The sequence below is a fragment of the Excalfactoria chinensis genome, chromosome 1, assembly GCF_039878825.1.
Source record: "Excalfactoria chinensis isolate bCotChi1 chromosome 1, bCotChi1.hap2, whole genome shotgun sequence".
In the NCBI taxonomy this organism is placed as follows: Eukaryota; Metazoa; Chordata; class Aves; order Galliformes; family Phasianidae; genus Excalfactoria; species Excalfactoria chinensis.
This window is the reverse complement of record NC_092825.1, coordinates 81,017,475-81,031,205: the sequence shown is the minus strand read 5'-3', so window position 1 is coordinate 81,031,205 and position 13,731 is coordinate 81,017,475.

Genomic DNA, 13,731 nt, shown 5'->3' with positions numbered 1-13,731 from the left:
AGCATGGGCACCAGGATCGTCTTTTACTGTTGAATAAGGTAAGATATCACCTGAGGTACAATTCAGAAAAGGAGTAATGCAAGGGATAGATTCACATTACACATTATAGGCAGAGCAAATACTAAAGTGTCTGATTAATTTGATCAGTCTCACTTCCTGGTGTTTCTGTTTCCAAGTACTTTACAGTGGTACGTGGTGGCAGAATGACAGGCTGTGCTGGGCTGATATACTGGAAGGCTAAATAGCCTCAGGCCTTGCTTAATGCATAATAAAACAGAAAATAAGAAAACTTTTCAGGAAAGCTTTTTATTGGGTTTCATATCTTTATGCTTGTGCAGACTCTTCTCACTGGTGACAGGACAAGGGGAAATGGCCTCAAGTTGAACCAAGGTAAGTTTAGGTTGGATGTCAGGAAACACTTTACAGAAAGGGTAGTTAAACACTGGAATAGGCTCCCCAGGGAGGTGGTTGAGTCACCATCCCTGGATGTGTTCAAGAGCTGTTTGGTTGTAGTGCTTAGAAATATGATTTAGCAGAGGGTTGTTAGAGTTAGTGTATTATAGTTAGGCTGCAGTTGGACTTGATGGTCCTTGAGGTCTTTTCCAACCTGAGTAATTCTATGATTCTGAGAATCTTCTCTAAATGCTGTTGCATTCATGAGGTAAGAGAGCCTTTGTCCTTGTAGGTTTGTATACAGTTACTTGTCTCTATTTGTTTGCATTCTTGCAGGTTAATGGAAGGAAGGCATTCATAGCATTGGGAGCTCCTGTGTCTGCAGAGGATTAAAAAAAGTCTGGTCTGTGTTTATCAATCTTGCATAGTACTATAGGCACCCAAACTGGTCTCAGAAGTGGCTCTCTATGCCTGGAGGTACTCGGTAGGACTCAGAAGCAGTTTAATATAGAATCATAGAATGGCCTGGGTTGAAAAGGATCTCAAAGATCATGTAGTTTCAACCCCCCTGTTTTGTGCAGGGTCGCTAACCACCAGACCAGGCTGCCCAGAGCCACATCCAGGCTGGCTTTGAATGCCTCCAGGAACGGGGCATCCACAACCTCCTTGGGCACAAGCGCAGCATTTGTGTGCCTCAGCTCCCCAGGATTGTGGTGCACTGCGCACTTGCTGCTGCCAGCTGTGTAGTTACCTTGACAGAGTCAGCTGAGGTGAGGAGCGCTGGTCTGAGAGATCCAAAATGCAGGCTGTCAGAACAGCTCAGCAGTTTAATTTAAAGTGCAGTTTAGTAGTTTTGTGGGGAAAAAAAAAAGAAGTGTTTGTTGTTTTGAAAATATTGACTGGAGTCTGTTACACGTTAGAAGACAGAGAAGGAATAAAGGGTGGTTTTCTTTGACTTTTGTGAGCGTCCTGTTAGTATTATCCAGGATGTGCAAAGCAGTGAGCAGCAAGTCCTGAGCAGTGCCACCCATTAGGCAGCCCTGACATGGTTTTTCTTGTGGTCTGACTGCTGTCTGCCATTGTGAGCTGGCTTCCATACACATCTCTGCACTGAGCTGACCCCTGGAGAGGAGGGGAGCTGAGAATGCTGCTGTTTTCCTGCACCCTCTATCCTGTCTGCAGCTCTCCTTAACCCACCATTTCTCCAGGTATCAGCACAAATCTGTTCTTAACGCTCATCTCAGATTACATCTGAGCAGAGGTGAAAGAATCGCCATTTGCCCTGGTTTTATCCTGGGATGTGAAGGGCAGTAATGTAGCGACAGATCTTCTGCTTTAGCTCAGACTCAAGCAGCAGGACCATGTTACCTCTGTCACCAGAATGACAGCTATGGAATGATTGTTTCAGTCCTGCCTCTGTGCTCATTGGTGCTACAAGCAAGTCAGTGCATTCTTAGGTACATACATGAGTACAGACAGAGGGCAAAGCTCGTGGAGACCTTCCACTGGAGAGTAGTGTACCCACGCTGGTACTCTGTGGTCAGTATGACTTTTAGAAATAGACAGAAATTGAAGGGCCTGTTCAAATACGTGGTTAATTAAGTGTGAAAGGTGCTGTCCTTGTTTGGACTGTCTGTTAATGGTATGACAAGCTCCAGTAAAGAGCTTAGCTGGCCAGATTAAAATTAAAAAATTGTCTCAGTCCATCTGGCAGCTCTGAGGCGTTTACTTCATCACCTTCCTTGTTTCTTCACTGGGGTGGAATTCTTGCTTTGAAAAGATCATTTCCAGGATGTCTTGTTTGACTTTTTTAACCTAGTGTTTTATTTCCAAAGATAACTTGACGTGACGTCAAGACGTTTTCAAGAAGGGCGATGCTCTTGCTTGGCTTAAGGATACATTAAAGGCAACGACTCTCTTGCTGAAAAGGATTTTGTTTTTTTCTTGCCTATTGGTTTTTGGACACAAATAAATATGTTTGCCTTCTTTTGGAAAACCTCTCTCTGCCTCTTGGTTTCGGGAATGATTACAGGAGATCTTCAAGCAGTTGCAGGTAATGCAGTCATCTTTCTTCTTTACATTCTTGTTTTCAGGGTTTTGCCTACAGTAGTGTGTAGGAAAAAAATGCCTCTTTGCCTTAACTAAAATGAAGGAGGACAACACAAACATTTGGCCAAATCTATGTTGTGATATCAGTGTTATAAATACGGAGTGATTTATGAGAAAGATTTGCTGTTGTTTTAAGAACAGAATGTAGGCATAGGGTGCAAGGGTTTCCAACTTTGAAAGACATCAAATACTGAACACCAAGCTTTTCCACTTAGTGGGGTTTTTTTTGTTGTTGTTTCTTTTTTTTTTTTTTTTTTTTCTCTAGTAAGTTTGTATTAGATGACAAAATATATGTCCTCTGTATGGTCAATGAAAATGTGTCTATTTAGGTAAAGATTGGTGTTTTGCCTTAGTGACCTTGTTTGTTCCTTTCTCCCTCCAATATATCATCTACTGGTGGCCTTCTGCTCTAGAGCTATTATTAGTGTACCATCAGAATAGCCACGATCTTTATCCTTCAGTCATCAGAGTCAGAAATGCTATTGACTTTGAAGTTGCAGAATAAATTTACAGTCTGTGGGGTATAAAAATGCCATAAAACAATTACTGTTCCTTCTGTAATTAACAGAAAACAATTACTGTTCCTTCTGTAATTAGTAATTCATTTTGATTCTTCTTCATTTGTTTTCTGGGGAAATAGTGAAAGAAAAAAGTGGAATTAACTGATTTCAGATAAGCTGCCTCTGGAGGTCAGAGATTGACAGTCATAGTAAAACCAAATAGATGCATTCTCCCCTTAGCTGTAAGTTGTTTGTTTCTTTGTTTTTCTGGAGGGATGTGGAACAACTCAGAGGAAATTAACAAAAAAAAAGCAATAAGCTGAAGCTGAGACATCTTTTTTTTTTTCTGTTGTTTTTGTTTGTTTGTTTGTTTGTTTCCTCCTGTCAGGGTGGGACCTGGTCTTGTGGTGCTAGAAGGGAAAGTTGCTAGTTGCCGATTCAGACAGCTTTCTTAAAGCACAGGGCTTGCGGATATAATGTATGGAATAAGGGCACTTCAACTAATTACACTTTCCATTCCTGGCCCTGAAAACTTCCAGCACATGATTATTGACATGTATGGTCCCACTGACTTAAGCCAAATCCCAGAAGAGAAATCAAATACACAACATTAGCATTCACAGGGTCAGAGGTTTCATTTGATAACATGCTGTAAAAGAGGTTGAGTTTGTTTGTAATAGGGCAGTTACACAGACAGGTTTAAGCTTGTTAACAGAAAAAAAAAAAACCCACAACAGTTTGGTCCTCCACAGACCAGAGCAATGGCACTGAGATACACATGACTGCATCTCTACCTCATCTGAGAAATTTATACACCGTTTCAATTTTACAGCAGCAGAAAAACAGGCTACAGATGCTTCACCAACCCCTCAGCTCAGTGTCTGGCAGTTTGCAAGCCCCTCTCTGCCTCCTGAACTGAGAAAGCTTCATGGCATTGTGGAGACTGAGCAAGTCAGCAGGCATTTACTGCGTCGAAGGAAGCGCTCCATTCTGTTTCCCAGTGGAGTTAAGGTCTGCCCCGATGAATCTGTTGAACAGGCTATTGCCAACCATCTGAAGTACTTCAGGCTCAGAGGTAAGTGGGCACCAAGATCATAATCTCATGAGTAACTGATAACATTTAGTTATAAGTAAAAAAATAATAGATGGAGCTTTTAAATGTAATAGTACTGTGCAATAGGAAATACATGGCTTTAAAAAAAAAACTTAATTTCTTAGTGACAATTCTATGAGAGCTGTTCTGAGATTCTGCTTTAATGTAGTGTTCTTGAAATGCTGGTAGAATACAAAGAAGATGAGTAATGGCAGAAACATTGGACAGCCATGTGGCTTTTGGCTGTAGTTGTTTTTTCTCTCACCTAAAACAATCTCTTGTGTGTGAGGCTGTGGTGTAACAGCAATGAGGCCTTTGTATGAAGATGAAGAAGTTGGTGTAAATAAGCTTGCTCTGAAAATCACAGAATTATCAAGGTTGGAAAAGACCAAAAAGATCATCCAGTCCAATCATAAAATCTGAAATATACTCTGTAACAGCTTTGTCCATGCCTTGAAATATTACAGCAGTATGATGTATTTTCACACTTGTATCTTGCAGCGATGGAACGCATTGCTTTCTGTATTTATCATAGAAATGTTAAGGTTGGAAAAGACCACCAGGATTATCTAGTCCAACCATCAGCCCATTACTACCATATGCCCGCTAATCACATCCCTCCACGTCACATCTACATGGCTGTTGAGCACCTCCAGGAATGGTGACTCCACCACCTCCCTGAGCAGCCTATTTCCTGACATCCAACCTGTATTTCTGTACAGTTGCATTCAAATGCTTTATTGGGTGTTAGCATGTTTACCCAGAATCCATCAATGGAACAGGGAAAAGCTGTTCTCACGTAAGGAAGAAGGAAATGTCTTCAGAGACGTATTCTCTTGCACTTCTAATTAACATTTATAAAGGAGTAACAAATATAGCTTAGCTACAGAAGAAAAAACAAAACAAAACAAGAAAAAAAGGGGAAGAAAAAAGAAGTCTCTGGCCTTTTTGTCTACACTGCTGTTATGCTTGTATGATCATACTAATATAATAGGTGAAACTGTTGTAAGCAGTGGGCTACTAAATCACCTTTGTCAGTAATTCTACCCTAAACAATTTTCCTGAGGTCCGCAAATCTTGAGACAAGGTGAGTTGTAGAGTTTATAATCTCTGTGTTCCACACTTCAACCATGAGTATTGGGTCAGCTTTTCTGCTCATGGGGTTAACACCTCCCTCCCAACAGCTAAAAGATGAAGGCCACTCCTATCCCTTCTGGAGGTTGGGAGCCCCACTTGCAGACTTATGCTCAGGCTATCAAGGACTTAAAGAAACAGTTTTGAGAAAGTGCATCTGACTTTTACAGCTCAAGGACATCTGCTGGCTGTTTCAACTGGTGATACCGCATTGCCTTGATCATGCAGGGCCCCTCTGATAATTCAACATAGGAGACTACAGCTAGGCTAATGTGACAGAATCAGGTGTCTGTTGTTTGGTGCAAAAAGAAACAGATTCCCAACTTCCTTCTTTTATTGGCACCATTTAGGAATTGGTTTTACTTTGGTCTGCTGAACACTCCTTCTAGCCACAGCATGAACATCTTGGCCTAGCAAATGGATTTGGAGTTATTTTTGAGTCATGGTGGCTGTGTGGGCTTTTTTTAATTGAGAAGTCTTTTTCCAAGGCTTGTTAGAGAATGAGAGGTTTGGCTTCACATATTCTGAATCACGCATTTTGTATTTCTTCTCTCTTAAGTGCAGTGAAAAAACAGTTACAGTCAGGAGCAGCTGAGTGTCTGTGTAAAAGTAAATACTAAGAATGTATTTGGAGTACAAAATAGAACTATGTGGAGCTTCATTGAAATTGTTGACTTGTGCCAGCTTAAGAGAGGTGTTGACATTGATCACATTGTCTGACAGCCTTTGTGAGCTTCTTGTTTATGTCTGCTCAGTAGCACTCAGCTGGTATTTGTTTTGCTCCAAATTAATCCATATTATTCACTTTAACTGCAGTCATCCCTCAATTACACACGATACAAGAGCATAGGCAAACACTGAGTAAACAAAAGTCTGAGTGAGAGTAAAGAAGAGACATCTGTAAGTTGTTTCGTAAAAGCTTATTTAGAACTTGATGATCTTAGCCTGAACTAAAGGCCCACTGAGTCCCTCTGCTTTCCTGTTGAACTCCTGGCTTCTACAGTCCCCTATGACTTATTGAGCAGAGATGCCGTGGCCACCCTTAGCATCTTAGACTTTTGAAAAAGATCTCTGCAAGAAATAGGGATGACTTCAATTAGCTGCAAGTTGAGCAAGGTCTGGTCCAAGCAACCTGTTGTCTTCGTTCTGTTAGTGGCAATGCACTGCATCGGAACTATTTGGTGAGGTCTTGTTAATTACTTTCTGAGTAAACGCACCTGAAGCCACACCTTGAGTGCTGTGTTCAGTTTTGGGCATCTTGCTACAAGGGGCCCTGTAATGTGTTCGGAGAAGGGCAGTGAAGATGGTGAAGGGTCTGGAATACAAGTCTTATGGGGAGTGGCTGAGGGAGCTGGGATCGTTTGGTCTGGAGAAGAGGAGAACCAGGAGAGACCTCACTGCCCTCTACAATGCTCTAAGAGGAAGATGAGTGAGGTAGGAGTCAGCCTTTTCTCCTTGGTAACAGAGACAGAATGAGAGGGAACTGCCTCAAGTTGTGCCAGTGGAGGTTTAGATTGGATATTAGGAAGCATTTGTTCTCAGAAAGGGTGGTGAAGCGCTGGCACAGGCTGGTGGTGGATTCACCATCCCTGGAGGTGTTCAAGAGCATGTGTAGTTGTGACACTGAGGGACACAGTTGATTTCTGTTTTGACACAGTTGATTGCTGTTTTGACATAAGAGCTTGTAAGAAAAAAAGATGATGCTTGCATGTTCTGGCTATTTGAGGTATATTTGCTCTATTTTGTATCTACCTAAGAAGAAAATGTAGGGATTTAATTACCTAGCTGTAGGTCCCCTTGTTTTACTTACTTTTGTTAGCTTGCTAAAGCTTTTACTAGTGTTAGGGACAGATTATCTGAATAATGATATGGTTATTCACTGCTAATTGTTTCTGCTACTGCAGTAGTTAGAAACACCAGCCAAGAACAGGGCTGTTTGTGACTGTTTCTCTACACCTACAGTCTAGAAGGCAGTTTTCTCATGCGATGATTTACTCCTACAGTCATTTGCACTGCAGAACAAACCAACCTTTACGCTAGTGGTAGATACTATTTTTGGTCTCTTTTGAGCTGAGTCCAGGGTTATGGTTGTTTCTGCAGTCTCCAGCATGATAAATAAGGACTCTACACCTCCTGAAGCTGTGCATGGAAGTCACTGCTGTTGGCTGCCTTTGTATTTCATTTCTTAGGGAATGTAGAGATGAAAATCAGTCAGAGATGCATGCAGTTTGGGTACTACAGGCCTGTGGTTTGGGTCTTTAATACATATCCTTTTAATAGGAGCAGTGATGCTGCTGGGAGGTCTGTGTAAATCTGATGGTGTTTCATAGCTGGATTGCTGTGATGAGCACAACATGTATCCAACAGGCTGGTGGTTTCACAAAAGGGATTCAGTAGGAAACGAACTGTGGATTTCAGATAGCAAGTACGCCGAGTACAGTAATGTTGATTTGGAATAATGTTTTTTACTCTTCACAAGCAGGCTATGGGCCAAGTCCCCGTTAACAGAAAATGATTATATTTGAAAAACAGTCATACCCACTCAGGCCAAAAGTCTGTCTGTTCCACATCAGGCCATGAGACTGACCAGTCACTGACTGCCCATTTCCTTTGGTGTAAACTGTTAGTTGGCAGCTGAGAATTTAATAGACTTAAATGGTGTACTTGCCAGTGGAACAGGAACAAAGTAAGGGTCGCAAGGTTGATGGTATGCCCTGTTATCCTGGCACTGTTCCTATCAACTGGGTAAAATGAAGGATGCTTGGTTTTGGCACTGTGGCTCAGGGTTAGTACTGCTACTGTCTTTGGATGGCTGAGATGTAGTTATTCCTATGTCTATCATTCCTAATTTGCATTTGTGATTTTTTTCTTCTTTGATTCATGGCTTTCAACAGTTCAGTGCATTGAGTTTCATGCAAGTAGATCAGATGGTGTCTCTGCCAGAACTGTTTTTGTCAAGCAGAGCTTCAGGTGAAGCTGAACATCTAAAGATAGCATTTAAAGATCCTGACCAGAGAATGAAATAAACAGTGTTCTGATGTGTCACAGCTAATGAGAGCCAAGAACATTTCAGTACTTTGGAAAGAATAAGAGGAATTTCTCACAAATGAAGTTCTATTCATGATTATAATCAAGATTTGGTGATCTTGGGCAAAGGACTGAATTTATGACAGTAAAGACAGAATCCAAATTTTCTCCTCATTTCTTGAGTTGATCTATTTACTGAAACAGCAGAAATAATGATGTGATGTTCTGCACACGGGTAGAACTAAGATTGGAGGTTCAATTTGATGTTGAAACCCTGCATGACACAAATTATGCAAATCTTGCTGAATAGTGATGAAAGCAAGAGGTCAAAATTCATGAAAGCTACCTGGCTGAAGCAACGTGCATTAAATCAAAGTACCTGTCCAAGTGGGCCTTTTCCTCCTTGTTTCCCCCTCTTCCTTTTCACTTATTACACATAGCTCATACTCAGCCAATACATTTCTGAAATTTATTTGTAAAAACTCCATTTCTGCCTCCCTCCACACTTGAATTATTAGATGCCAGCGTACGCTTCTCAAAATCTCAAGTGTTATCTTGAAAGATACTCCTTTGTAGTTATTGAAATATTGCCAGTGAGAATAGTTCGTGCTAGAGTTCAGTGTGTCAGCATTCATGGCAAACATCCTTAGTGTGGATTAGCTAACCGACATTCAGCTATTTAAATTAAAAACCCTGGACTGCCACATGTGTTATTTAAAGGTTGTTGTGTTATAGCCTATAAACAATGGCATTTCAGCAGCAGCTGAAGTGATTGCACTGCACGTGACTCTATTAGATTGTTTAGCAAGTCCTAATGAAATCTTTGCAGGAAAGATCTCTTAGGAAATATCTGTCAGTCTCCCTCTTGCAATAATTCTGATAAAAATCCGCTGCCATTAAGTCTTCTAGTTGTAGAGAAACTGCAAGAGAAGAGAAGGAATTGGCCTCAGGTTGCCTCAAAATAGAATGTTCTGCCTGACTTGGTGCTCCTAGCCCCTGTACATGATTCAACGCTTAAGAAGCACTAATGGGATTTAACTGAGATTAAACTCCAGCGCTCTCCACTTACACAAATGGCCAGAAAGCCACCCTACCCCCCACTGGTTGCTGTCATGTGTTGCCTCTCCTATTAACCTCAGAAATCCCTGGGCACAGACTGAGATGTAATAGGCTAATTGTTTCTCATTTGAGAGATAAATGCATCCTGAATTGTAAAGCTAGAGCCAGAGAGGTGCTGTATGCTGCCCAGGTGCACGCGAGGTAGCCAGCCATATGGGAGAGTGTCAGACAGAGAGGTCGTCTCATCGTAGATCTTAGCTGGAGATTTTGAAAAGAATGATAAAGTCTTAAGAAAGTAAACTTCAATCACACATTTCCTCCCCCCCACCCCACCCCTTTGCATATGTTTGTAGGACTGAAAAAAGCTTATGCCTACCTATTTGTTTTTTTGTTATTGTTGGAACACAGTTTGTCTTTGAGTTTTTCAAGATATTGTTTGTATGTGTTGAGTGTAAACACTAGATTTGGAGCAGATAAGCTCCAAGGGCTGGGCTTTTTGGCTTCCAGAGGAGAGATGCTGAGATTCAATGACTTTGATATGTGTCCAGCTTTCTGAAGGGGCCTCTGGAATCTGTTGTAGCCCTTAAAAATCAAGACTGTGCCTATAACATGTTGCTCAAGTGAAAGTTTGCACAAGTGCATGTGCCAAACATGCTGTTGCTCCATTTTTCCTGCCTTAGGAGGAAAATTTTTCACCTTGAAGATGAATATATTCCAGGGGTGAGTTAAGTGACTGGATTTCTGGGGACTTGTCTTATTCACATGCAAAATGTACACTGGGGAAAAAAAGAAATTGAAGATCAAGCCATCTGGTTTTCATTCTTGGTTTGAATTCTGATTCATCTTGTCAGTCACACATCATCTGTGTACTTGCTCACTTTTCCGAGGACAGCTGGAATGATCACATCTCTATAGCAGGGAGCTGTTATCTCATAAACGTACTTTTTTTCTAGCAGATGAATTCTTCAGATGAAAATTGCAAAGCAGCTGAGCACTTAACACTAAAATGCAAGTTATTTATTACCAAGGCCATGGGATGAAGGAAGTTATTTCCTAGAGGAGCTTACCCTTACCTTCCCACCCACGTGTAACTTCAAGGCTCTTAGCTTGCTGCCTTAAAAGACTGATCTCGATTTTATGATGCTTTTAATCAGTATTGTTTACCAGGGATTAGAGGCTGGATCGCAAATCCTGCCTTGTCCAGGGCCTGATGCTGATAATGCTGTCCCACATACTCTGTGACTGTGACTATTCCTGCAGCAGGCCAGTGAAAGTTCTGAGTGAGATGTAGTTGTAGGGATGGGCTCTCCTGTGCCCTGAAGGCTGCCCTGAAATGACAGCACCACTGGGTCTGCTCTGCAGTTTCTTCATTGTCCTGTCAGCATTGCCTGGTTGGCTGCTTTGTTTGTAGGGTTCTGCAGCTAGTCTTCAAAACCCATCTCTGGAAAGATCGTAATGTAAGGCCTAAACACAAGAGTTCTTTTACTTAGCAGTTGGCAAGTCAGAAAGCATACAGGTAAACATGTGTTTTGACTAGATGCTTACTTTATTTTCTGTTTTGGCTCAAAGAAGTTGCTATTTTACAGAATCACAGAGTTGTAGAGGTTAGCTGTAGAGGTTAGCTGTAGAGGTTAGCTGTAGAGGTTAGCTGTAGAGGTTAGCTGTAGAGGTTAGCTGTAGAGGTTAGCTGTAGAGGTTAGCTGTAGAGGTTAGCTGTAGAGGTTAGCTGTAGAGGTTAGCTGTAGAGGTTAGCTGTAGAGGTTAGCTGTAGAGGTTAGCTGTAGAGGTTAGCTGTAGAGGTTAGCTGTAGAGGTTAGCTGTAGAGGTTAGCTGTAGAGGTTAGCTGTAGAGGTTAGCTGTAGAGGTTAGCTGTAGAGGTTAGCTGTAGAGGTTAGCTGTAGAGGTTAGCTGTAGAGGTTAGCTGTAGAGGTTAGCTGTAGAGGTTAGCTGTAGAGGTTAGCTGTAGAGGTTAGCTGTAGAGGTTAGCTGTAGAGGTTAGCTGTAGAGGTTAGCTGTAGAGGTTAGCTGTAGAGGTTAGCTGTAGAGGTTAGCTGTAGAGGTTAGCTGTAGAGGTTAGCTGTAGAGGTTAGCTGTAGAGGTTAGCTGTAGAGGTTAGCTGTAGAGGTTAGCTGTAGAGGTTAGCTGTAGAGGTTAGCTGTAGAGGTTAGCTGTAGAGGTTAGCTGTAGAGGTTAGCTGTAGAGGTTAGCTGTAGAGGTTAGCTGTAGAGGTTAGCTGTAGAGGTTAGCTGTAGAGGTTAGCTGTAGAGGTTAGCTGTAGAGGTTAGCTGTAGAGGTTAGCTGTAGAGGTTAGCTGTAGAGGTTAGCTGTAGAGGTTAGCTGTAGAGGTTAGCTGTAGAGGTTAGCTGTAGAGGTTAGCTGTAGAGGTTAGCTGTAGAGGTTAGCTGTAGAGGTTAGCTGTAGAGGTTAGCTGTAGAGGTTAGCTGTAGAGGTTAGCTGTAGAGGTTAGCTGTAGAGGTTAGCTGTAGAGGTTAGCTGTAGAGGTTAGCTGTAGAGGTTAGCTGTAGAGGTTAGCTGTAGAGGTTAGCTGTAGAGGTTAGCTGTAGAGGTTAGCTGTAGAGGTTAGCTGTAGAGGTTAGCTGTAGAGGTTAGCTGTAGAGGTTAGCTGTAGAGGTTAGCTGTAGAGGTTAGCTGTAGAGGTTAGCTGTAGAGGTTAGCTGTAGAGGTTAGCTGTAGAGGTTAGCTGTAGAGGTTAGCTGTAGAGGTTAGCTGTAGAGGTTAGCTGTAGAGGTTAGCTGTAGAGGTTAGCTGTAGAGGTTAGCTGTAGAGGTTAGCTGTAGAGGTTAGCTGTAGAGGTTAGCTGTAGAGGTTAGCTGTAGAGGTTAGCTGTAGAGGTTAGCTGTAGAGGTTAGCTGTAGAGGTTAGCTGTAGAGGTTAGCTGTAGAGGTTAGCTGTAGAGGTTAGCTGTAGAGGTTAGCTGTAGAGGTTAGCTGTAGAGGTTAGCTGTAGAGGTTAGCTGTAGAGGTTAGCTGTAGAGGTTAGCTGTAGAGGTTAGCTGTAGAGGTTAGCTGTAGAGGTTAGCTGTAGAGGTTAGCTGTAGAGGTTAGCTGTAGAGGTTAGCTGTAGAGGTTAGCTGTAGAGGTTAGCTGTAGAGGTTAGCTGTAGAGGTTAGCTGTAGAGGTTAGCTGTAGAGGTTAGCTGTAGAGGTTAGCTGTAGAGGTTAGCTGTAGAGGTTAGCTGTAGAGGTTAGCTGTAGAGGTTAGCTGTAGAGGTTAGCTGTAGAGGTTAGCTGTAGAGGTTAGCTGTAGAGGTTAGCTGTAGAGGTTAGCTGTAGAGGTTAGCTGTAGAGGTTAGCTGTAGAGGTTAGCTGTAGAGGTTAGCTGTAGAGGTTAGCTGTAGAGGTTAGCTGTAGAGGTTAGCTGTAGAGGTTAGCTGTAGAGGTTAGCTGTAGAGGTTAGCTGTAGAGGTTAGCTGTAGAGGTTAGCTGTAGAGGTTAGCTGTAGAGGTTAGCTGTAGAGGTTAGCTGTAGAGGTTAGCTGTAGAGGTTAGCTGTAGAGGTTAGCTGTAGAGGTTAGCTGTAGAGGTTAGCTGTAGAGGTTAGCTGTAGAGGTTAGCTGTAGAGGTTAGCTGTAGAGGTTAGCTGTAGAGGTTAGCTGTAGAGGTTAGCTGTAGAGGTTAGCTGTAGAGGTTAGCTGTAGAGGTTAGCTGTAGAGGTTAGCTGTAGAGGTTAGCTGTAGAGGTTAGCTGTAGAGGTTAGCTGTAGAGGTTAGCTGTAGAGGTTAGCTGTAGAGGTTAGCTGTAGAGGTTAGCTGTAGAGGTTAGCTGTAGAGGTTAGCTGTAGAGGTTAGCTGTAGAGGTTAGCTGGGACTTCTGGAGAGTACTGAGTCCAACCCCCTTCCATAGCTGGTTCCCTACAGTTGGTTGCAGTAGGTTTATGAGATTTCAAATAATAGTTAAATGTTGCTTAATTTATTGTCAGAATATGTAGATAGTACTAATGGCATGGGTAACACCATGTTGCTGGAAGGTCATAAAGGAGAAACAGTGAATTATTTCTATACAGTAAAATACAGCTGTTTGCTGAAGCTTCTACTCAAGTCAAATTAAACTTTATTTACTCATGACTTATGACCTCAGGTTTTGCTTACATAATCTCAGCATACTTTTAACCGACTTATGAAAAACAAGATTTTTCTCTCATGGGAGTTCACAAAAATTTGTTGGTAAGAACTTTGAACAACCTTACTGGCCTACAGGTAATTCAACACCTGCCACAGTGATGGGCTCCACCTTTAAACTGAAAGAATATAAACACTTCTTATAGAACTGAATGCAACATGAGGGAGGTGTCTCTTCACTTCCTTGGGTGGCCACGTCAATCATGCCGTGGTAAGAACTCACTCTTTTACATCCTTTAAGGAACAGTTGGAAGATAGAATCATATTTGTTTCTTTCTTT